We start from the raw sequence: 23,917 nt of genomic DNA on the forward strand, positions 1-23,917 counted from the left end.
TGATCATTTCTAAGCATTGAAAAGATGTTTTCAGAGAACTTTCTGTAAGATCTACTTCCAAGATCACCTTCCCCATGGTCGTTTAAAACCCAGTATTATGTTTGAAGAATTTTATTTGCCCCTCTATCATGCAGATGTCCTGTATTATAAGACCATTCTGCAACTTATCCTTGTCAGTTCCAGGGCTGACTTTTGCAATTAATTTTGTATCATTTTGAGATTTTTTGCCTCACCCTTAACCAGATCATTTAAGAATGTATAATATCGTATGTCTAAACACAGATACATGAGGGAAATTGCTGGTATCTTCCTTCTTTGTGAAAAACCTACCATTTATTCCTAATCTTTATTGATTGTTCTTTGACCAGTTACTAATCCATGAGAGGACTTTCCTTCTTCCTCCCTGTACATTGCACTCTTTTAAAATAGCTTAAAATAGAATCTTTTCAAAAGCTTCCTGAAAATCTAATTTCATTGAGGAGCTTCAATACTGATTCCTTGCTCATCATAATATGAATAATCTATAGTTCTCGATCAGGGGTTAGGATTCTGCCATGCTTATGCTGCTGAAAAGTCCAGACGTGATACATGTCAGTGTCTAATCTATCATGAAGAAAACCTCAGGGAAGTAGGAGGAACCAGTAGCAGCTGGTTTTTGCGTCTCTTCAGGTAACATTTTCAGTTCACCACTTTTCTGTGGTTCCAGTGGAGGACAGTGGGCTAAGCAATACTCCAGACTCCATGTTGGTGATTGGCATGGGAGGATGAAAGCTGGATACTGTATTTTTTAAAATCAAGATTCAGGTAGCTGGTGTCTAGAGAGCCACAGTAACTAGCAATTTAGAGGACTTGGATATCACTGTAACAACAGATAAAAGTCAGTATGCATTTCACTGCAAATCTTCGTTAATATGTCTTGATTGGGAAGACAGAAGTAGTTTCCTAAGATTGAGTAGCTTCATGGAAAGGTACTCTATAAAAGGGCTTGGCAAACTGATGGGAAGCTAGGCTGGAATGCGATTTTGATGACTCTCTTCCCATTTCCTTGGACACCAAGACTACAGTTTCTATATTTTATAGTCTTGGCTGCACAAGGTATTGTGCTTCTGCAACAGAGACATTTTTTTCTCCTGTAGTCCTTTTTTGGCCTCTTTTTCGCTCCTTACCCTTATAGGCTAGACATGCTAGTGTACATTGATAACCGTGATCCATTTGGGATTGTGGGATAACAGAGAAGCAGAGATGTCACAAAGTGTAAATATATATAGTCTTAACTGCAGGAAATAGGAACCAAGTATTTTCAGCTTTACTGTGTGAAACTTGACAAGTCAAGGAATACCTAAATTTAATTGAAGAGGCGGATGCAATCTTGCCAAACCTCCTAGTATTTTTATTTGCAATTTTACTGGCTGATAGCCATTCTTAATTGGAAATAAGACAGAATTTAATCTCTGAGCAATAGACAAAATTTACTATGACCCATCTTTACAGTTATTGTGGATACTGAATTTTCTTTGTCTGTGAAAAGATGTCGGAATACTGTTTGTGATGTCTGTCAAACATCAGCCGGTTATGAGTAGAAATTTTTATGCTTAGGTGAAGAATGCCAAGCTCAGGGAAGGTTAAGAAGGAGAATGGGAATTGGCGATTGCTTCATAAGAGATGACATCTTAGAAGAACAAAGAGGTTTAAATATCTGTAACTGGCATGTTCTTAAAGGCGTAGTCTGCTAAAATAGACATAAATAAAAATGAGGGTTTCAAGGGGCTGAAATTCAATATGATTTATAGAATAATATACATCTGAATAGATATATGTAATAAAGCTTCTTAATCTACCATCCGTCATAAAAGAAATATAAACAAGTCTAGGTATTTATTTTTCATTAACTCTATTGAACCCCTGGAGCCTCATTGTGGTTGTGTTTTGCCTCTTGGATTTCATGTATGTTCCTAAACTTGGACATATTTGTTATACACATATGATTCAAAGTCCTGTTATGCAAGATAGAAATTCATTACAGGGATAGATCAGAATTGTTGATTTCAAGTCAACACTGAAATCTGAGATTAGACTCATAAAACAAAAATTCATGAAGCACATTCATTAGCTTTTTCCATACATAAGGACTTGTTGACAGAGTAGCATCCTTTTTAAATGAATAAATCTGACAAATCTAGTCTGTTTCTGTTACCAGAGTAATCCTAACTTATCCAAATTTATTTAATGTTGAGATATTTCACAGATAATGGCAACAAACAATTTGTAAGCTGAAGTGCTTTATTTGATGCTGCATCCAATATTTTTCTAGTCACTGTGTTTGGCAACCAGAAAATTACCATTTGGATTTTCTACCAGTTTGCTATTCAGCCAGTATTTGGGGCAATTCTCAATTCTGCCCATTCCTTATTCTCCCTTATTCCCTAAACAGTCTTCGCCAATATGCAGAGAGTCTTCTTTTACATATCAGTATAAATGAGCGTAGAGGTTACAGTCATGAGGTATTGTTTCAGCTGCCTGGAACACAGACGTACTTATCAAGGGTATGGTGAAAGGAGAAGACTAAATTTTATGCTTTCAGTAAAATTTTAATTGAATCAGAATGTACACTAAAATTTATTAAACTCTCAGAATTCACAGTCTTTTGATTTATCAATCTGTAGTCCTTTGCATATGTGTGAAGAGCAATACAGACTCATGAAAAACTGAAGAGTCCGTGTTATTAAACACTGCATGTAGATATGACTCATCCTGAAATGAGAGAAAGAAAGAGGAGGAAAAAGGAAGTAAGAGGATAAAGAAACACTAGGAAACAACATGATTTGCTGAAAGCTACGTGGTATCTTAGACGCAGGTTCATGAGCTCCTGTGTAAAATCCTACATCTAGAAAATGAGCTGAGCCTCCTATTAGAAGAAATTATTGCATCTTGCAGTACCCCTTGTATTATTATTTGCATGAGGATTATAAAGAAGGGTTATTTCTTCGTGAAAATCTAGACCAAGGTATAATAACTGTTTATTTCTTGACTTTCAGTGCAGTTTCTGAAAGGATTAGCTGATATAAAAAAACTCAGCCACGATATGTTCTTCCCTTGAGACAACACATGTTCATTTAAGAAAGGCTCAAGTCCTCAGCTGTGCACCATGGAGTCTTGTTTGCCTCTCATTTAGCACAGGCTGCCAGGCTGCCTTGCACAGCCTTTGGAGAGGCAGAAAATAGCTATGTATACTGAATTTAGAAGCAAAACAGAAAAAAAAAAATAATGCTTGATTCATACCAGTGAACAATTTCGGAGACCTGTAAGTATTCACATATATTTTTCCCTCAGAAAAGCATATAGAATTCCCAAAGTTTATACAGAGGAATGTTTTCTAACCCAATTACATGTCCAAGCAGCTCAGCAGTTCACTGGCTGCAGTAATTTGAATCTTAAACCAAATAACTTTTGCCCTTGTTCTGGTTAGTGGTATTTTTGGAGGATACAAGCTGACTTTAGTGATTCCTAGTTTCTTTAATGTCATCAGACATCCATGTTTGTGCTGTCCTGGACTCTGGAGCTACTCCTTTGACCTGCTTATACTTATTTGTGGGACCGATATCCAGTCATGAGATTTAAACTGTACTTGATCCTCCTCCTGCCAAAAGTAACTATAATAGAGCCTAAGGTATTAAGGGTCCAAAAGCCTTGCTTTTGACTGGGCTTTTCCTCCTGCTGTGAGGAACAGTGCAGTAAGCTCCCTGCCCTTCAGTCAGGTACAGCTGCTATGGGTAGATCAGACCCACTTAGAATGTGGATGATGTGTAGGAATAAGGCTGACACATATAGGAACACAAGACCATAAAGGAAGTAGAGGTCCCAACAAAAACAGAATTACTTCACTGCAGATTCCAGGGCATTTATTGTTATTAATATCTTCTAGAATCACAGAATCATAGAATAGTTTGGGTTGGAAGGGACCTTTAAACTGTATCTAGTCCAACACCCCTGCAATGAGCAGGGACATCTTCAACTCGATCAGGTTGCTCAGAGCCCTTGTTGCAGGGCTGATGCTGTTTAGACTATGTCTAAAAGATGTGCAAATCCCAGAAAAGGATAATTCCTATCTATTCTGCTGCAGCCTGCATTCAACCAAGTGCGGAGAGTGGTATGAGTGACCAGTCGTGGAAATAAAGTGTTTGGAGAAGGAAAGCAGGCCATTTCACTGGACTGTGAAGATGGAGCACAAGAAAGATCTTGACCCTGTAGAGTAGTAATTGTGGCATGCACTGGGAGGACAGTGACCTGGGTTTTGGAATGTTTCTGTGATGAATGTTGGTATGGAGCATCATAGGTAATATATGTAAAACACCTCTGGATAAGGATCAGTGCTTAGAGCTCTGATTACTCTCTTGTTCACCCAAAAGAGCGCTTTTACTTACTTTGTCATGTCCCCTCTTGCATTAGTGCTGTGTGGCCAAATGACTTTCATGTTCTTTTGTGTACAATGACAGCTCCGCCAAAAACGATGGCAAGTACCATTTTTATCCAGTTAGTCCCTTGTCCGGTGCTTAAGGTACAATCCAAAGTTATTTGGGCTTAAAGTTCCTCAAGTAGTGGTGAGTGCTGAGGTTGCACATCCACCTCACTAGAGGAGATCTGACATCACACTGATCTTCGTGCGTAAAATTCAAAGGGCAGCTCTGTGTCCTCAGCCTTTGCTTATGTTTTAAACGTAGTCCTCACTGCTGAATTCTTCAAAATGTGGCTTTAAAAACACCCCCCCTCCCTCCCCTGCAAGAAGTCTGAGTTTTCGATCTGTGGGGATAAGTGAACTTAACTGCAGGTTTAAGAAATGCACCAAATCTCCAAAAGAGAGACCAGCCGCCCCCTTTTTTTTTAAGTGATTTCCTTTTGGCTGACTTCAGAAAACTTCCTTTTAACCTGTACATTTTGTGTAGGGGGAGTTTCCATTATCTATATTCCTACCTCTTTCTGCAGGCTATTTACAAAATCAGGGTATCTAATAGAAGGTTATGTGGTGACCAGATACTTGAGCTAGACATTGTCGTGTTTATTTTATTAAATAATTCTGTTAAATTAATTTCTGTTAAACCTTTATGACTAATATATACTTCATCCCCCAAATTCACGGATCTGTAGAATTTAAGAGGCGGTATCTCAGAGATCTCTGTGTTCCCAGCTCATCTCAGAGGAGCAGAATATCTGCTGGACATTTCACATTCCGTGGCTGCTTCTCTTCAGAAATAGCAGATCTGTATACGTTTCCCATTATTACAAGACACTGCCTTAGCCAGTAAGCAGAGGGGACGTTGGGTAACGCTAGGTCAGATCCTAGGGCAATTAAGAAAAACAGTTTTGTTTTAAGTTCAGTGCCAGGAATTCTTATTACTAGAAGATGTTGGATGGCAAAGAAATAAAACAATAATAATGTGGGCTGAATTTTATACCGAGCTGAAACAGTATTCCAGAAATATTACTGGATATAAACAGCCAAAGGGGATTTCTGATAATTAGGTGTGATTTTCAACCGAAGAATTAAACTAAAATGATGCAGATGCATTTTGCTGCCTTTTGTTAGCACGCAGTCTGACTTCCTTTGCCTTTCCTCTTCCATTTTGTTCTACTACTTATTATATTTATTGCAGTGCCTTGAGCTAAGCTTACTGTGGGCAGAAACTAACTTCTACTGGGGTAGAAACTGGCTATCTATTTTATCCTTGTACAGCACCCGCAACATAGAGCTTAACTGAAACACCTATAAGGGATAAATAATAGTAGTTTAATATATGCCAAGGTAAGAAATTATGTCCGGTGTCGGAATATTTCTAGTACCAAGACATATAATAGTCTTTTAGAAGGTTTTCAAGATAGATAAAAGAAATGTAATATCAGATAAAACTTTTTTCTGTCAGACTTGTATAAAACGTTTTTGACATCACCGATACTGGTATAACGCTTGGACTGAATTTTTTTTTTTGTAGGAAAGCTGCAATACAGAAGGACTTGTAATATGCATTACAGCTGCTTCATGATGAGATGTGTCAGGGCCCTGAAAGCACCAATTGACCTTAATGACCTTGACCAGCCTCACCTGTGACCGTCACCCCCTGCCCCAGAGCTCCCTGTCCTTAAGCCTGAGCTGTGCTGTAGGTGTGCCTCTCTCCTGGGTGGACTTTGGGCCTATGCTGTAGGTGGCTGGGCTCCTGGGTGGCCCCTTTGGATGTATGTTTGAGCCTGTCTGCAGCCCTGTCTCCTTTGCTCCTGACTGAGCTCTCTGGATAGATCCTGGACCTGGTTCACCTCGTGCTGTGGCTGTTGAGGGATGTTGCTACCAGTCCCACTGGGACTGTGCCCTGCTGATGAAGTGTTACTTATGCTGGTGTCACCCTTGTCTCCCGGTTTGCCTTTCTGTGATGGCTGCCTCTGACTGGGCTTGAGCATGGGTTTCATCTCTGTTTGTAGCTAGAACTTGTAATTTCAAGGGGGAATTTTTGCCAGAATTGTGAAGTGAAAAAGCAGCTTTGCAGAGAGATGTCTTCTGCTGGTTGGAAGAAAAAAAAAAAAGAGGGGCCTAGAATAAAAAAGGCATTTTTTTTACTCACAGAGTGCTTAAGTGTGACTTTTTATTGACTAATTGTTTGCTTTGCATAACTTAATATTGTCATGTTGAAACGTTAGACAAAAAACCCCCCATGTTTCTAGCTGAAAGGAAATAGTAGTAAAATGGGCTGAGTTGTGTTTGCCGCTGTGTTCAGTATATGCTGTCCAAGGATGTCGCTACAGCAGAAGCATTTATGAACAATTCAGTATTCAGGTCTGGATGATGAGGAAAGCTGCTCTAAAGTAACTACCTTGACGTCCAGAACCAGGGGTTTTTCTTTAGCATTTTGTTTTGCTGTTTTCTAATCAGTTTCTGCATCAATAATGTTGACTGCTTTGTTTTACTATAAACCCTGGAGTTTTGGGAGCGCGCTGTGTCTTTGCCTGGATGTAGGCATGTGTGTGCAGGTGGCTTAAAATGATACCCCAGCTTCGTGCCACTGTTTAATTCCTGGATGGAAAGCTCCTCGTACCATGTCCCATCACAGCCATGACTATGACCATGTGTGCTCCTATTTGCCTTAATAAAAAAAGAAAAAGATGTTTAGGAAGCTTACAGCAAAGGGAGATGATTAGTTAGCAAAAAAATTTTCTTTACTGACCTCAGAAAGGTACTCAAAACGTATTCCAATACAAATCTTTTGCCTGCAGAAAACTCAGACTCTTTGGATGAGGAATGTAAATTAAATAAAAGGCATGAATCAGTCTATGGGCAAACATCCCTTGGGAATCTACCTGTCTCAGCTGAAGCCATTAATAGACCCAAATGTACCACCAAGTCGTTTATGACTTGGCTGCCAGAAGGCTTGTGCATTGGTTTCCTAATCTACTTTCAGGCAGGATCGATGAGATAGTGACAGTGCTGATACAAGACTGCGTACCAGCCCAGACACCTTTGCCTGAAGTAAATGGGGGATTGCACAGAGGATTCCTCCCACAGCAGGGTCGGGAGGTCACGAACCTCCAACAGACAGATGGGAACAACCAACTAGGGACTGCCAGTGTTTTCAACCACCTAAATGGAAGTTCACTATTGCCTAAGTTGTTAGTTTTGTAATGCTACCTTTCCACTTTCATGTACTTTGTGACCTGAGCTACATTATGTTTGTTTCAGATGTGGTGCAAATATAGTGGAATACAAATGTACTTGATTGTGGGCATTAGCAAATTAGGTGGTGATGAGTAATCCGTGCTTTCAGATTCTCACTGAGAACAGTTCTGAAACACTTACAGCTTAACAGATGTGTCAAGCAGAAAATAATCTATATCAAAATGGAATATTAAACAATAATTAGCTTGCAATTTGATTAAAATAAGTTTCAACTGCCAATTGCTCCTTCTCCAGATTTCTCAATATCATCTCTGAGGTGAAATCTGTGAGCCTGTGTTTTAATTTAAGATGACTAGATTGGGAGAACTGGCATATTTTAATCTCCTTTTTCCTTATGTGTATCTGAATATTTGATATGTATAAATACATATCAGATACACATTTTTATATACAGAAGTGGACTATTTCCTTGTCTCTGTTGTTTGCTACTCATAAAGAATAGAATATCAGGACAGATATAAAATCTTCCATACATTTCACTGAAATACCAATGAAAACTTGATTTGATTTATCATCTCTTAAAAAGTCTTCCTTCGGTTAAGTTGTGTTAACATTTTCTGTTCATGAAAAATATCATACAACAATTTAGTGTATGATCCTATAGATGTCAAAGATGCCATGTGCTGCCATGAGTAGACAGTATTTGTAAAGATGCAGTTGTATTATTTTTAGTGACTTTAGAAGCTCCAAGAGAAAAAGAATTTCGGAAAGTTTGCTAAATGCAGTGAATTAACAAAAATATCAAGCGTGAGGGTCTATCTTTAACACAGTTATTGGTTTTGTTCGGCATTTCACATAGAAAGAAAAAATAACATCAGAGCTAAGTAAGTCAAATGGCACTCTTACAAGATACCATGCACAATCCTGCCAAAGTCAGCAACCTACGCAAATTAAGCTCCAAAAAACAAGCTACAAAACTCTAATCAATGTCAAATGAGCCTAACAAACCACAGAATCATGGAATGGTTTAGGCTGGAAAGGACCTTAAAGATAACCTAGTTCAACCCCCTGCCATGGGCAGGGATACCTCCCACTAGACCAGGCTGCTCAAAGCCCCATCCAGCCTGGCCTTGAACACTTCCAGGGATGGGGCATCCACAACTTCTCTGAGCAACCTGTTCTAGTGTCTCACCACCCTCACAGTAAAGAATTTCTTCCTAATATCTAATCTAAATCTACCCTCTCTCAGTTTAAAACCGTTACCCCTCGTCCTATCGCTCCACTTCCTGATAAAGAGTCCCTCCCCATCTCTCCTGTAGGCCCCCTTTAGGTACTGGAATGCTGCAATAAGGTCTCCCCAGAGCCTTCCCTTCTCCAGGCTGAGCAACCCCAACTCTCTCAGCCTGTCTTTGTAGGTGCTCCAGCCCTCTGATCATCTTCGTGGCCCTCCTCTGGACTTGTTCCAACAGCTCTTATGTTGGGGGCCTTAAAGCAGACAAATTTTTTGTATGTATTTTTCCTGTAGTCTAGTTGAGGATTGACTTATATTATAGAATATTTTCCAATGGACAGAAAAGACCCCGCTCTATTGATTTGTTACCACATCTTACTTTTCCTAAATATCTTAGATGGGTGGTATAGCAGGCCTGTCACTGAGGAATCAATTTCTGACAATTTTTCATTGTGTTATGTGAGCCAGAGTTGCTTTTTGACCTCTGAAGAGTGGGTAGAGGTTTCCAAAGATTTAGAAAATCATTTTCAGCAAGATGGACACTGGTCACAGCCTTGTCACCAACTCTGAGCTTTGTTCAATGGCTGAAACTCTGTCACGGAGGGACTCACAGCAGACACGCACATCCCCTTGGGGTTTCCCATTCCTGAGTTCCCTTTGAAGGCATACCTACCTTTGATCAGCACCATGGAAATTAGAGCACTCGCCCAGGAAAAGCAAGACCTTCTCCACCACACTTTTTCTGGGAGATGCTGAAATCACACCTTCCTTGTCTCAGAGTCTTCGGAGCACGTGGCCACTGGATAATCTACAGTGCAGATGAAGCTGAATCACTGTGCAGAAAAGACTGCAAAGAACTCATGGAGCCAGGAAGAGAAAAACTCATGGGGAACGGGGAACGGGAAAATGTATAAAACCAATACTGTTTGTGCTTTTTATCCCATGTCTCTTAAATGGGTATTGCACAGGCAGAGATCAGATCAGGAACCAGAATGAGAAATACTATCTCAAAAAGGCTGTAGATATATGTGTCCTCTTGTTTGCCCTCTCAGGTTAGTGCACACCGTAAGGCACCAGATGTGGACAACCTGGGTATAGACAAGGGACTGAGGGTCCCGTTCCAGCCCAGCAGCTGTAACAGGGGTCGCAGGTGAGGGAATCTCAGCAGCATGAGAGGTCACTTCTGGTCCAGGCACATTCAGCCCCAAAATCCAAACTGTAGGTAGGTGGGATCAATTTCAGCCACTGTGACTCTAGTCCACTTTAATTTGTCCATGAACTGTCATATTTCACAAACTATGTGTAATATTGTTGGACTTCATTGAAGCCCATGGGGAAAATATTGTGAAAACAGATGTTAAAAATGCAGTTTATTACAGATATGGGCCTATTAAATTGAAGGGCATTAAGTGGTGAAATAAATTATTAAGAAAAATCAAAACTAACAGACAATTGCAGACATTCTCTTGGGGAGAAATCTATTTTCTGCTCAGCCACAAGCTCAGTAATGGTGAGATATGATCCATTTAATGCAGTTTGAAATGTAAAAGCACTTGTACTAGATCACGTTGTATGAACTGTATGCTCTACCACTGCATTCAAAAATAAATGTTGCAGTGTGGTACAAGAACCACATGCACAAACTTTTCTTGTCTGGGAAAGTTCAGCGCCCTTTTGTATAGAGAACTGATTTTATCAGCTCAGAAAATTCTTCTAAAGCTAGTCGCAGTTGTTAGGATTTTGCAAAAATACTTATGTTGTGTTTGTCCTCATTAGCAAACTAAGAGGTGCTCTTCCTTAGCATTCAGAACCAACTCCAACACTTCAGTGAATAGATTATTAATGAAGAGAAAATCAGAGAAAGAAGCTTTCCATCCTTTAAGAGATTGTTTAGATAAGAAGAGATTAATAGCAGTCACTGGAGGATCTGAACTAAGAATCTATCTTCAAAAACATCCCAGGTGATAATGGCACAAAGAAGTCAAAGCCAGATTTAAATAAGAATTTTGCAGAATCGTATGGGCAGCTCCAGGTCCTAAGGTCCAAGAACCCTCACATTTTAAATCCGTATCTGAATCTTTTACAGCACAGACCCAACCATTATTTAATTCAGTCTTGGAATCCACATTTTTTTTTAATTGTTTTTTTCAAATAGAAATGTGGTTTACATAATTGTGTGTGCTGAGGTCACTTTGCATCTATGGTGATTTTCCGAATCCTCCCTAATAACTGGAAAGTCCTGTCTGATTTCTGTCACGTTTCACAAAATGGTAGAGATCTCAAAAATAGTTAAGCTCCAAGTTTTATGCAAATAAACGAACAGTTAGAGGAGGGGAAGTCTGTTAATTAAAGCCCGCAGTAGAAATTTATACCCTGTTAGAATGTGCATGAAAAAGAAGCCTGGAGCCTGGAATGAAAAACTTCATTTGGACAGCACAGTTTGTGAAAAACAGTACTTCAAGTGTTCACATCTGGCCAAAGTCAATCAAGTACAAGGCAGAAATTTATACGCAACCAAGCTTTATTAGCTTCAACGTTCAGGGAGAGGTTTGTTTTACTTAGTAAATAATTTATTCCTTCGTTTTGTGCAGTCTGCTGTGCCTCTGCTTTTGGCTGCAGAAATGCAGTAACACTGTGAGAAAGGCCAAGGCATTTCTGAGCCAGTCTAAAACAGAAACTCTGGGCAGTCATGTGAAAATAAATTTTTTATGAGATTTGCAGCCCAGCTTCTAAATCAAATGGGTTTTGATAATAAGCATCTGCTATAGTGCGTCTTGTTCCAGTCTTTCTTTGGGTTGTTTCTAGATGGCTGTCACTTTAGTATAGGATATATGAATTCTAATTATCCAGTCTAAGACTTTTCTCTTTCCTTGGCACATCATTTACAAAGAAACACCTCATTGCTAGGGGTTAAACCACTTTGATGTTTTTTCACATCTCTGATTGAGAAAAAGCTTTTTCCTGGATGCTGTATCAGAATCTCTGTGCAACCGTGTGTCTGCAAGGAAACTGTATAGATGTGCATAAACATTTAGGCTTCATGAAACAAAATCTACGAAATGATAGAGCTCTTCCCAAATGCTTGTGTCCAAGGAAGCCAACATCACTGACGCCCAACCACAAGACAGATCAGTGTAGTTTGTGACTGTGTCAGTATTGCAAATCTACAGACAAAATGTCAGACAATTTTTTTTCTCCTTTCTCCTCTGTTTTTCTGCAATGCACAGTAAATCTAATTTAATGTTTCTAGCATGCAAATGGTAGCCTCAGTAGCTACCATTTAAGCTTAAGAATACTTGCAGCCGGATTTCCTAAAAGGCTTCATAGAAAAAAAGGCTCATTGTTCAAAGCCCAATTCATCTTTTGGTTAAGACTGATCAAAATAGTTTATACAGATTTTCATAAGCTTTTTGCTTACACTGTGTATTATTTGGCTTAGTGATCACAGCTGAAAAGCATGATTTTAATCAAGAAGTTGAATAAGTAGATTAAAGTAAGTTGCAGGGGCTGCCTCATTCCAATGGTAAACAAAGTAAACTAGTTTAATCAAGGCAAGATAGGTTATACGTAGCATGTGTATTCGCATTACTTCGTTTTCTTATTGTTTTACATTCATATTTAAAGTAGCCAACATATCACATGATAAAAAAGATTACTTTTTAATTACTAACTGAGCTCCTTGATATGTTTTTACAATTTCTTCTGATGAAGTGAGGAGAGCTGTTGCTGTAAATTCAAATTCTAATTAGTATCTCCCAAACACCCAGGAATCAATAATTTGTCTACAAGCCCCCGTAAGGATTGACTGAGCCAATCACTTTGAATATACCACTTGTGCAAGGCCAAATCCATGCTCCTGTGAATGCCTATGCTAACCACAGATTGATTTTACTCATTCAACTATTTAGCGTTAGGTGAAAGAAGCAGTAGGAAAGAGACTGGTAATACCAGAATCTCAGGTGATGTGTGTGATGAGACACACAAGTGCAGGGCTGAACAGGTTCCCAGACTTGGAATTGGCAGGGCGTTTTGCTCAGGGGCGTAGTGGCCACGGACTGCCAAGGATTTTGGAGGTTTTCTGGCTCCGTTAAAATCATGCGGGTGTATTCCACAAGATCGCATTCCTGCAAGTGCTGGAGGCGAGTTGCTGGTGACCCCGGCTGCTCTTTGCCCCTGTTGCTGTGGCTTCATTCAGGGCCCTGGGGTGCCACTTTCTCTGGGCCACCTTTGCTTCTTGGAAATCTCCAGCACATATGAGAAAGATGTCACATGTGAGAATATTAGTGTGGGCACATGATTACTGGCAACTTTGATATTTATCAGCAAACAAACATACATACCAACTGAACACCAACAAGGAGAAGGAACAGTCAGTCTCCCTGGGTAATTTATATGTAAAGGAACTCTGCTGCCTTTCCTGTAGCATTTAAAGGCTTCTCCAGGGTATTTCCCTAATGAAGACTCTACAAGCATTTGACCAAATGTTTGAAAGCCACCAACCTAGAGCTCTCCGAGTCTGAGGCGGAGCAACCAGTAAAGCAAGATCTATTTAACTGCATCTCACCATTACAACAATATTTATGCAGAGGAAATGTTGTACTGTGAGAATTTTTTTTATTTTTTTATTTTTTTTTTTGGTAAAAGTATTTTTCCAGATGAATGACTCACCTTGGAAATCCAGGGATGGCTGGGGATGCAGGTAACCATGGTTACTTTTGTTGCCTAGCGACACCTGCCTTACGCTGCTGAGCCTGCTCCGGCCCAGCACAGCCCCGTTCTGCTGCCGCCCCGCACCAGCTCCCTTGACACAGGACAAGTTGTTTTGCTAATTATCCTGCAGTCCAGGAGATTAGAATTGGAGTTGGTGTTTTTATCTGGAAGAAAAAAAAAACAAACCAAACAAACAAAAGAAAGAGGGAGGGGGCCCAGCTCTGGTCTCTCTTACAGCAACATAAACCCAGTTGTAGCTTAAAGGCAGGATCTGGCTCAGTGTGCCGATGTAAAACCTCGTTTGTGCTGTGAGACGTAAGTTTGCACAAAAGTTCATTTGGGGCAGGATTTAAGGGTATCGATTGGTTTCTCAGCCCAGACACAGGACAAGTGCTAACAAACTAGGGTCCATCTCCTTTGCTGTGTAAAATGCAGCGTTACTTCATTTAGAAACAAGTAATGCTCATTTATATCATTTCAGAAACAAAAAATGCATTTATTTTATAAGTAAGATTTAAAAATAAACTTATAAAAAGGCTACGAGTCAGATTCTGCCAATTATGTCAATTTAATCTGAGTTGATTGGAAATTAAGAACAATAAATTTTGCTGGACTTGGCTATGAAGGGCTTCTCAAATGCTGCAGTTTTATGCATGCCATGACTCACCACCATCCGCTCTTGGTACGCGGAGGTCTGCAGTTGATGTCACAGCCTTGGGCTCTGCCTTTCAGGGCATTTTCTCAGAACAATGACTTGCAACCGCTTTTCACCTGAGCACTCTGGATGGCATTTGTGGTCTAGCTGGATTGCTTACACAAACAGGAGGACAAATTGCTTATGTAAGTCAGGCACTTTTGGTGCAGCCTTGTCTGTCTGTAAATAGGGATGCCCTTGTCTTCCTCCTCAGCCTTCCCCTCTGCCGCGCTCAACAAGCCTATTGCCTTGCAGTAGGAACAGAGAAAAGAAAGTAGTTTCTATGCTTACAGTCCTGAGTTTGTCCTTCCAAGCAATGTTCTGCTGAACAAGAGCTCCTTTAGGAGCTTTCTTTCTAGGGTATCGACCTGTTTTCTGCCTCTGTTACATACAGTGTGCAGTCCAGTTAATGTGTTTTTGCAGTAAGTTCTTCAAACCACTGTTGTTCTCCTTCAGTTAATTCTTGCTCGTGACTTCCTTGAGGTTAGTGCCACAGGTGACTCTTACGCTAAATCTGGAGTAATAAACTCATCTGTAGTGCTAGATCATTAACCTGGTCCCTGGTTTGGGCTGGATCAGCTCAGACTCCTCCCAGCAGTTCTTGGGCACTACTTGGGAGTTAGTACAGAATAGAGGTTGTTCCCTCTAGGCAGTTTGGAAGCAGCTACCATGCTTTGGCGAGAAGGAGTGGTCAGTAGAGCAGACAGGACGTTCTAGTCTAGCCAGTTTCAGTATCAGAGAGAAAACACGGGCATGCTTAATCTCTGTAGAGTAGTGTAGTGCTTTAACTGGTTCCTTCCACCAAGTTGCTTACCTGCCACCTCTTGAGCAAGTTCAGCCTGGTCACTTTTTGCAGAGATACAGACAGGTGCAGGACTCCCATTCTGCTACATTTCCTGAGATCCATTCAGAAAATCAGAAACCTGCAAAAACTGTTGGCAGTGACGGTGCAGGTGTTGGTGGTTGAGGTGCAGATGTTCTTTGACCAATGTCTGTCATGGTGAACAATAAAGTTTCAGGGTGCTTTCCCATTTCTGTGGGGATGCTAGACTAGAAAGGACCACCTAGATCCACTGAGTGATGTTCATCTGTGTTTATCTGTTATTTCATGTGTGGCAATTAGATTGTTAGCAGTAGGGGGCTTGTAAAGCGCATAGCAAATAGAGTTATGATTCAAGACTGCAAATAAGCCCTACAGTTCAGTAAGTAAGGAAAAAGCAATGTCCTTAGCCAAGCAAGGGGCTCGTATTGCCCAGTGTGGTGCTGGTGTCCTTGTACAATGAGAAAAGAAGGGACTTCTTGCTCACTTGGAATGTTGTCCAGAATCTTTGTAAGAAAGAAGTGCATTTCTCCTTTATTTCTGTGCATTTTTCAGAGCCTACTGGAACTTCCAATAGAAGAAGTTTTACTACTTCTCTTTATTTTCCATTGTAATTTCATGTCAGGACTACTCTCAAATTTCACCCTTCCTCTCTTTCTGTCTGTATATCCTATAACTCATGCTTAGCATTAGAGTTGCATATTTTTCTTTCTACATGCTGTTCCTTGTAAAAGGCTTCCTGGTTGAATATAATTTGTTTTTCTGTGTTAATTTAGGATAATAGTTCCCCTTGCCCCATTTGCAGCCCACATACTGATGCAACTTCCCCTTGTTTTGTTCCCAGATAAGTATTGCCACAGTGCTTTAATAAAATGATGTAGGACTCTGTTTACAAAAGAGTGCTTCTGTGGTATCTTACTGCTTTCACAGGAAGCTTAACAGCTTGCAGAACAGTAAGTGGCAAATGTTTAGTGCAACATTATGCCAACTTGAGGACAAACTGTTCCTCTCAGGAATGTTTTCAGGCTTAAATGAGAGGAAAATCCCCCTTGCAGAATGTGAATTCTTGGAGGGGGTGGGGAGTGACTGCCACTTCTTTGCCTTGCCAGCAGCTCCAGTTCTCAAGCACCTTCCAAGGCTTTTTTAGATCAGCTGTAGCATACGTTCAGCAGCAAGGAGTGATAAAGCTGTGACTGGCTTTCCAGAGGAGTGAGGATTCCTCTTTCGTGGATGAGGCAGTAAATCTTCCAACCTGCCTCAGACAGCAAACATTGGCTTGTGCCCACAGATGCTGGGAGGGTACTGGGGAGGGAGACGTGAGGCCACGGCAAAGCTATTAATGTGAGTAAGCAATGACTAGCGGTGTAAATGAAAAAAATGTGAGACAGAACAATTCAGAACTTAAACAGTGATGACTCAGACTGAAATATGTGGCACTTTAGCCGTGGATGCGAGTCACCCATCAAGAAGATAAGTGGATATTAATGAATTAATGATTAGTTTGACTAAACTGTGGAAGAAGTTGAATTTAATACCGTTGTCTCTGTTAATCCTCTAAAGCAATAAAAAATTGTTGGAAGTGGGCTTTGCCCATCAGTAGTATTCTTCATCTCTGGACCTTGGCCTCAGTTGAAAATATTCTGCTGTCTTTCTGTGGCTGTTGGGTCCTGGGTTCATTAAAAGGCAACTCTGTGGCCATTATCTGTAAGTGGATCCAGAATTTCCAGATGGGTGGCTGAGCTATAGATACAATGTGCTGGAGCCTGAAGGTACAAGAAAATTGCTTGTGTTTTTTCTGTTTTATATCCAATCTTTGGCGCAAGGCAGCGTTCGGTTGCTCTAAAGCCGACAGGGTGGTCAGCTGAGACTGTGAATTTACCATAGGGAATATACAGCGAGCTGCAACTCATGGCTCTCAAAGTCCCAACAGCGCTTGAAGATTTTGTGAAATCTGACTGAATTTCAGCCCTGGATACCCCAGTCCTCCACCTCAGAAATATGGTCTAATAAGGGGGACAAAGAGGAATGTTTGAATTTTAGAATGAAAAACTCACCAGATGAAACCTGTGATCTGATAAAGAAATGCCATTCTTCACTGTAGTAAGGGATGTCTCCAGTAGATCATGGGAAATATAGTCTGGCCAGGAAACTTCATAGGAGGCAAAAGAGGGTAACACCTTCTAGACCACAAGGCTCCTGAAGCCATAGTTAGAGTTCAGTATGTAGCAAAGAACAGTTTTACACTCGTGATAAAATGAATTATTATGTTTCATTGTTTTTCATTAAAAAGTATTTTTTCTATGTAACATCCAGATTTCGCAGAAACTGTGTTTGCCATGAAAAGCTGTTTTAACAAAATCCCTCCTTCATACATATGCACAGGCTTCAGCTATGACCAGTCAAGGGGGCAGGAGGGTTCCTTGGGATGACCCGCAGCCCAGGTTGGGGTGATGCTGCTGTGCAGAGGGATGGTGTTCTAGCCCGGGTGCGCAGGTTGCCTTCAGTTGGAAGTTGGAGGGAGCTGAGGCATTCCCAGGTTTCATTTGGGTAAAGATTGAGGTAGGGTCAGTGTGCGCTTTCAGATCTACTTGCTGGAAAGTGTCCCACAGCTTAAACAGCTAGAAAACACCACTTGGTGACTTGGCCATGAATTGCAAACTTGGCAGACAAATTACCTTTGCAAACCAGCAACAGCAAAAATCTTTCTAGAGAAGCTACGCTGGCCAGAGATAGGCCAAGAAGATTAATTTACATGACAATAAAAAAGTTCAGAAACAGATATTTCAGTGGTCCAAAATTTTTACCGTCATGTAGAACTAAACATGTTTGGTTTTTTTTTCTACAAAAAAAGAGCTATTTTTCTGCAGAACACATTAGTAGTTTTATCTTCTGTGCTTCAAAACTGACAGGCAAAATCATTAGGCAGGTGAGTTTCAGAGGGCCAATACATGAAGAAGTAGTAGGTTTACAGAGAAAGGATTTTAGTTTTTCAAGCACGTAGAAGCATTTTGGGGAAGGAAGAACTAACTAGAAGATCTTCCTCGATACCTCTGGAACTAAACTGTGGACACGGAGTTTGGCAAGCTTTTGAGGGATTATTTGAAAAGTCCAAAAGATCCTTTAAATCATGCAGAAATCCTTCTTCAAATTGAAATCCTACCTTAGTAAAGACAAAGGAAAGTGCATGGATGATGAAATGTTTTGGTTTTGGTTTTTTTTTTTTTTTTAAATGTAAGAGGATGTACAGAGAAATGTAAAGAAAACACCACATTATGACATATGATCCATTTTTCATGTGGATTTCCAGCACCAATAATTGTTTAAAGGTTTTGTTTGTTGGTTGGTTTTTTGGGTGTTTTCTCTTTCCACAGGTGATTAAATTATGTGTGTGTTGAGCAATAGGAAACATCATAATGAGGACATATGATATGGCCTGTACTTGCCCCTTACATCCTTGGTAGCAGTTAGTCTCTATTCATAAAAAGAAAAGATTGGATTTGAAAATTAAAAACTGGGTTCAAGACCTTCATTATGAGAAAGTAAAGATTAAAAGGATGGCAGCTTTGATTACAGTGTTATGCCTCTGTAAATTCATGTTAAGTGTCTGAAGCTTCATTAGGCACAAAAATGTCAAAGATGGAGGCATTTTCATAATGTTATTTTGCTCACTAGAAATTAGCAATATGTTTTATTCTCATAGAAAATTAATTTCTAACAATGTTTCTTTCTTTGTGGCATTTTTGCACTGGCTGCACCAACTCGTGCAACCAAAAGAGAACAAGTATGCTAGTAAAATAAAATCTATTGGTTTGGGTTTTTTTCTTTAGTATCTTCTACAAGCAGTATCCAAATTCCTGCATCCTAGATTCACTTACACACGACATTAAGACTCCAAAGCAGGACTGCAGAAAGCAACTGCAGTCTGAAACCAGCAAAGGTCAGTAAGTCTTTGTGCTGTGCTGTTTTTTCCTCATTTTTGCTAGAAAAATTTGTGTGAAAGTTCTACTCCTGGCACTCATTTATCTCCCATGTAAAATTATCATAAACATGCATGTGAAAAAAGTATTTTTCATGATGGTCTACTGCAACATCACATGTACCTTTATGATGTTCATGGAACAATAGTTCATTTATGCTGTAGTATTATGGTAGATAGTAACTAGTTAGCAGTAACTAACAGATGTTTTATTGCTCTTCCAAGGTGAAAATCATGAATTGAATGCAAAAAAGTGGTGGCGTTATGAATAATTCTCAAATAAAAATCCAGTTTGCATGCAAATGTTTATTTCCATAATAATAAAAGTGAGAGCCATAATTAAAAAAAACCCAAACCCTTGTAACTACTCCTTAAAAAGAGAATGCTTTACTCAAGGAATTTTTCCACAAAGCAACAGAGATTTTCTGAAAGAGCCACATTTAGTGCACAGTAGTGGATTTAATTCAGATAAGCAAAAGCAATTACTAATTGTCATTTCTTGAACAGATTAGTTAGGGGTGCCTCTTGTGTGCAGTGGGTTCCCTGTCCTATAAATTAATACAGCAATGAGATAGTATAGGCAACATGCATCAAGCCACTTCTGACAAAACTCCTGATTTTAGTGGGGTAAAGGCATTTCAGTAGCATGAAGCACTTTTGGAAAGGAGGACTCCCATAGGAATCCACAGTACTGCCTTTTAAATTTTGATATTGCAGCTATTTATTAGCTGCAGGCACAGGATGTCTGGTGCAAGCCCTAAAAAAGTCTCAGGGCTGTACAGTGAAAAATCTGTTTTCCTAAATATTCATAAAAGAATTTAGTACAAAAGCCCATCAGCCAAAAGTTTGTATCATAATAAAACTTTATAAATCTCAAGTATTTCCCTTGTTCCATGGTAGCATCAAATCTCCTCGACTGATTAAATAGGTTCACAGGTTAACGACCTCTAAGAAAGCTTTGTTTTTCATCACGTTCCTGGAGTATTTGGTTTCTTTTATGTTCTCACTTTAGGCTTAGTTATGAGACTGAAAAGAGGAGCTGAAATGAAGAACATCTGCCTGAAGGCAGCCAAGCACAAACTGCAGGCAAACCCATAAAACCAGGCTGAAGATATGGACAGACCGGAATAGAAGCACCCATGACAGATGAGTCACCTAATTCAATAAAGAGCAAACCTGAGATCGAGACCACGTTAGCTATCCGTAGATTAAAACAGAACAAATAAACCCCTTCAGAACAGTGCAAAAAGCTTTCAGGTCTGGTCAGTGGTGTGTTGGAAAAGATGCTTTTAAACAGGCACTAAACACAAACAGCAAATATCAAAGCTTCTTAAATTGCCAAGAAGAAAACATAATGTTGTGTTTTCAATGCTTGGAGCAATTGACTGGCAGGGACAGAAACACAGTGTTCTTTGAGGGGGTTCATTCTGCCCCTAGAACTTCATTATAACTATAAACAAAAGAGCTGAAATAGGCTAAGTAAACAAAACTAGAAACAGTTTCTTCTCTTAAAATCCAAATGCAAGTTAAAGAACATTGAGGAAAGAATTTGGTTTCATTTGTTCTCTGCTGTCCTGCCATTGCCTAGTAACGTTTTCAAACAGTGCTGGCTACCACTCGGAAGCAGAATTAGTAGGAGGATTGACTTTCTTCCCTCAAAGAAAATATTGGCCTTTTGGTGAAAAATTGGATGCTGAAGGTCTGAGCCTGACCTCATCAATTTTCAACCTCAAACTTTTATGTTTAAACCTATAGGTTTTCATGTGGAATGCTACTTTCATGCCTTATGGGAACTGCAGCTCAATTGCTCGTATCCCATTTTCTTTCATGATTTTCAGTGAAAAGGCAACGTCTCACATGAAAAATGATCACATTTTAGTGTTTAGTAAAAACAATTTTCTTCTGGAAACAAACCAACCAAACACTGAAACTTTTCACAAGCTAATGCGTGTTGGAGTTCAGGCTTGTGATGTGTGAAAAACAAAGACTGCTTCTGCTAGCCACTTGCAAAGCTGTGGTAAAGGACGCTCAAAATTCGCCTGACTTCGATATTATCAGTCATATAAACTCACATATAAAAAAAAGCCATGCCAAAAATATAATTTAGGATGAAGGGTCAAGCTGCACAGAAGCTAGGGAACAGTATACCTACAGTTGCCTCTGAAACCTTAATTTAGCTACCATCGGGATCCACTTTCTGCATTAAATCTGAGAAGTAAAAAAAGGGGAGGAATAGGATGTGATTACATAATTGAAGGCTGTATTGAAATGTAGTTGCACAAGGGAACAGAATAAAGGTTGCCAGGAAATCATTTATCTGATGTTTCCTAACTTCCAGTGTCAGAGCTCAGTTCCCCAGCCTGCATTCCCCGCCGGGTGGTCACACACCAGCTGTGGTCCCACCGTTGTGTGGCTGTGTTGAGGTAGTGTGGTGCCAAGCGAATGTATTCAAGCACTCATCTGGGCTCTTTAAGCCGAGCAGACTAAAGCAACTGAAGTAGCTGCTAGACCAACGGCTAAAGTGACTCTCCAACATCTGGACTGAAGCCGGCCAATATCTATGTTGCTAACAGGACAAGCAGAGCTTGCTTAGGAGCAGCAGCACCTAAAAAAGTAAATGATAGCAAAAGAACTTGCAACCTAAGTAATATTCTTTTTGCATATTAGTTTTGAAGTTAATTCCTTAGCTGTTTGTTTGAAAAGATGACTGAAACAACTTCCGTTATGTGACGGTGTAAGAAGCTCCATCATCACATTTGAACCCTCAGTTGTTTTTCACTTCACTGATGTCAAAATTTGACAGATCTGACTTTTGGACAATAGGAGTGTGTTATTCATTGTGGGAATATGAGTCCATGTGCTAGTGCTTAGATGGTCTCGTGAAGCAGAAACACGGACTGAATTTGTATTCTATGTGGGACTTCTTGATTGAGGATGGGCAGCTGTGGCCTCCTTTCAAATTATGGGTGAAGGGATCTTGCTCAGTTTAGCATGTTTCCATTCCATGTTTTCCATTCCATGTTTTCCATTCCTAGTCTTCACTCAGAGTTGGAGGTCCTCGAGCTCACTGTGTGGTTGTTTTAGGAAGTGTGGGGTTGGTTGGGTGCTGAGGGCAGGCTGTTCCCTGGGTGAAGTGTGAACTGCTTCTCACTCTTAGGCATGAAAAATGCCCAAGACTGTAAGATATGACTCAGCTCCTTTTCACCAGAATTCAGTGATGACTCCTGCCTTACAATATTTGTGGTTTTATTTATTTTAGTATTGCCAAATATCAAAGATTTGGCGGAAAAGATGGTGTGATAAGAACCTCTGAGAGAACGAGATGCAATACTGTTTTGTAAGAGCTGTGGAGCCACAACCAGCTCTGTGCAGCAGTATCTCATTATTGAAACAATCACAGGAAGGTTACTGCAATAGCTAAAAAAGTTATTAAAAAAAAAAGAGACATTGAAAACTACAGTTATTTCTCTTAAATTCAGCTAAAGATGCTCTGGTGCGGCTGTGCAAAGGACTCCTCGACTCTCCATATGGATGCTGAGTCATTCTGATGTCAAATGCCCGAAGCCTGCAGGAAATGGCAGGTTTGTTGTTGCTGAGTCATAGTGTCATGTACATCTTGTTAACTTCAAGCTGGCATACAGGAAGGACTGATATACTACTCTCACTCCTCATGTCTCTCCTTGTCTCTCAGGGGTTGGGAGAACTGCGGTCTGCTTCAGTGATGTACTAGAGAATAATGCTAGGCATACCCTGAGATGATGTTTTTTTCCCAGTTGCTTCTTGAACTCCTAATTAAAATGGAATGCTAGGTGGAGGAGAAATTGAATATTATATAGAATGGGCCATTAATGACCTTTTAAACGATTCTGGTATTTCTATTAAAAGTTCCTCTTCCCTACTTCAGTAATGGAAAGGGAAGAAGCAGGGTCAGAACTCTGTGTGTCTGTTACACGCGGTTCTAGCAGCACCACTTATTATGCAGCACCAAAGGCACCAGTGAACACAGCCTTCATTACCATTATACAATACTGGTTTTAGTTGTTTATACCTTTTTGAAGCACTGAGTTTAAGCCAAAACTTTTCATACCCTGCTTGTGCCCCTGGCTGAATTCTGTAATATTTTAGCCAAATAATTCAGCTCCTTCAGTGAGCCTAGGAACAAAGTGCCACTTTGCTCATGTTAATACTTCGAGGTCCTTTCTTTGAAATGCTCCAGCACCACCCTGCAGGGATTTTGAGTTTGGCGGAGGGTTAACTCTCATGTCAAAAATAAACCTTCCATCACGCCTGTGAAAATCCCGCCTGTTTTTTTCAAAGTCTTAATAATTATGTCAATTGCAACTCATACAGGTTCAGGAAAGTTGTCAGGAAGCTGGTAGTTCAGGCTTTTTAGGTATCTCCTACAGAAACTAAGGATTGTTGCAAATTTCGTCTTTAGTTTAAACTGTTACTTTACCCTTAGCTGACCAGACGTGTGCTTTCCCCACAGAGTAAGTATGCTTCAGTCAATGACTTTGGGTGAACTCTGAAAAACTTCTCATGTTCTAGGCCACTTCTACCCCTACGCTGGCTTTCTGTACATAGAAAGGGAAGCAACATAGAATAGTGTTTGGCTGAGAAAAGAAAGAATACAGAAAAGGAGATTAGTGAGACAGGGTCCGTGGGGAAGAAAGAGAAGGTACTGCTTCATAACGGAGTCTAAAGACTTCCTGGAGACTGACTGTGGAAAGGGTGGGACCCTATGTGTTAGGGTCAGAAATGAGCCTGGGAGAAGAGAACAGGGATGACTGTGTAAATACACTAAAACGAACATGCTGGGAATATAGGCTAGG

General features: G+C 40.1%; 1 protein-coding gene across 18 annotated transcripts in view; it reads left to right on the plus strand.

Moving 5' to 3' along the window:
• Positions 1 to 23,917, plus strand: part of LGSN (lengsin, lens protein with glutamine synthetase domain) — a 115,277-nt gene that overhangs the window by 44,968 nt on the left and 46,392 nt on the right. Inside the window, exon 6 of one of the 18 annotated variants that reach the window (XR_012586330.1) lies at positions 5,985 to 6,546. The exons of the other annotated variants lie outside the window; for them this stretch is intronic. The gene's annotated coding sequence lies outside the window, so the exon portion shown is untranslated. Of the gene's footprint in view, positions 1 to 5,984; positions 6,547 to 23,917 lie in introns of those variants that run through there. 18 annotated transcript variants of the gene reach the window in all.

This window comes from Larus michahellis, chromosome 3 (assembly GCF_964199755.1).
Source record: "Larus michahellis chromosome 3, bLarMic1.1, whole genome shotgun sequence".
Classification (NCBI taxonomy): domain Eukaryota; kingdom Metazoa; phylum Chordata; class Aves; order Charadriiformes; family Laridae; genus Larus; species Larus michahellis.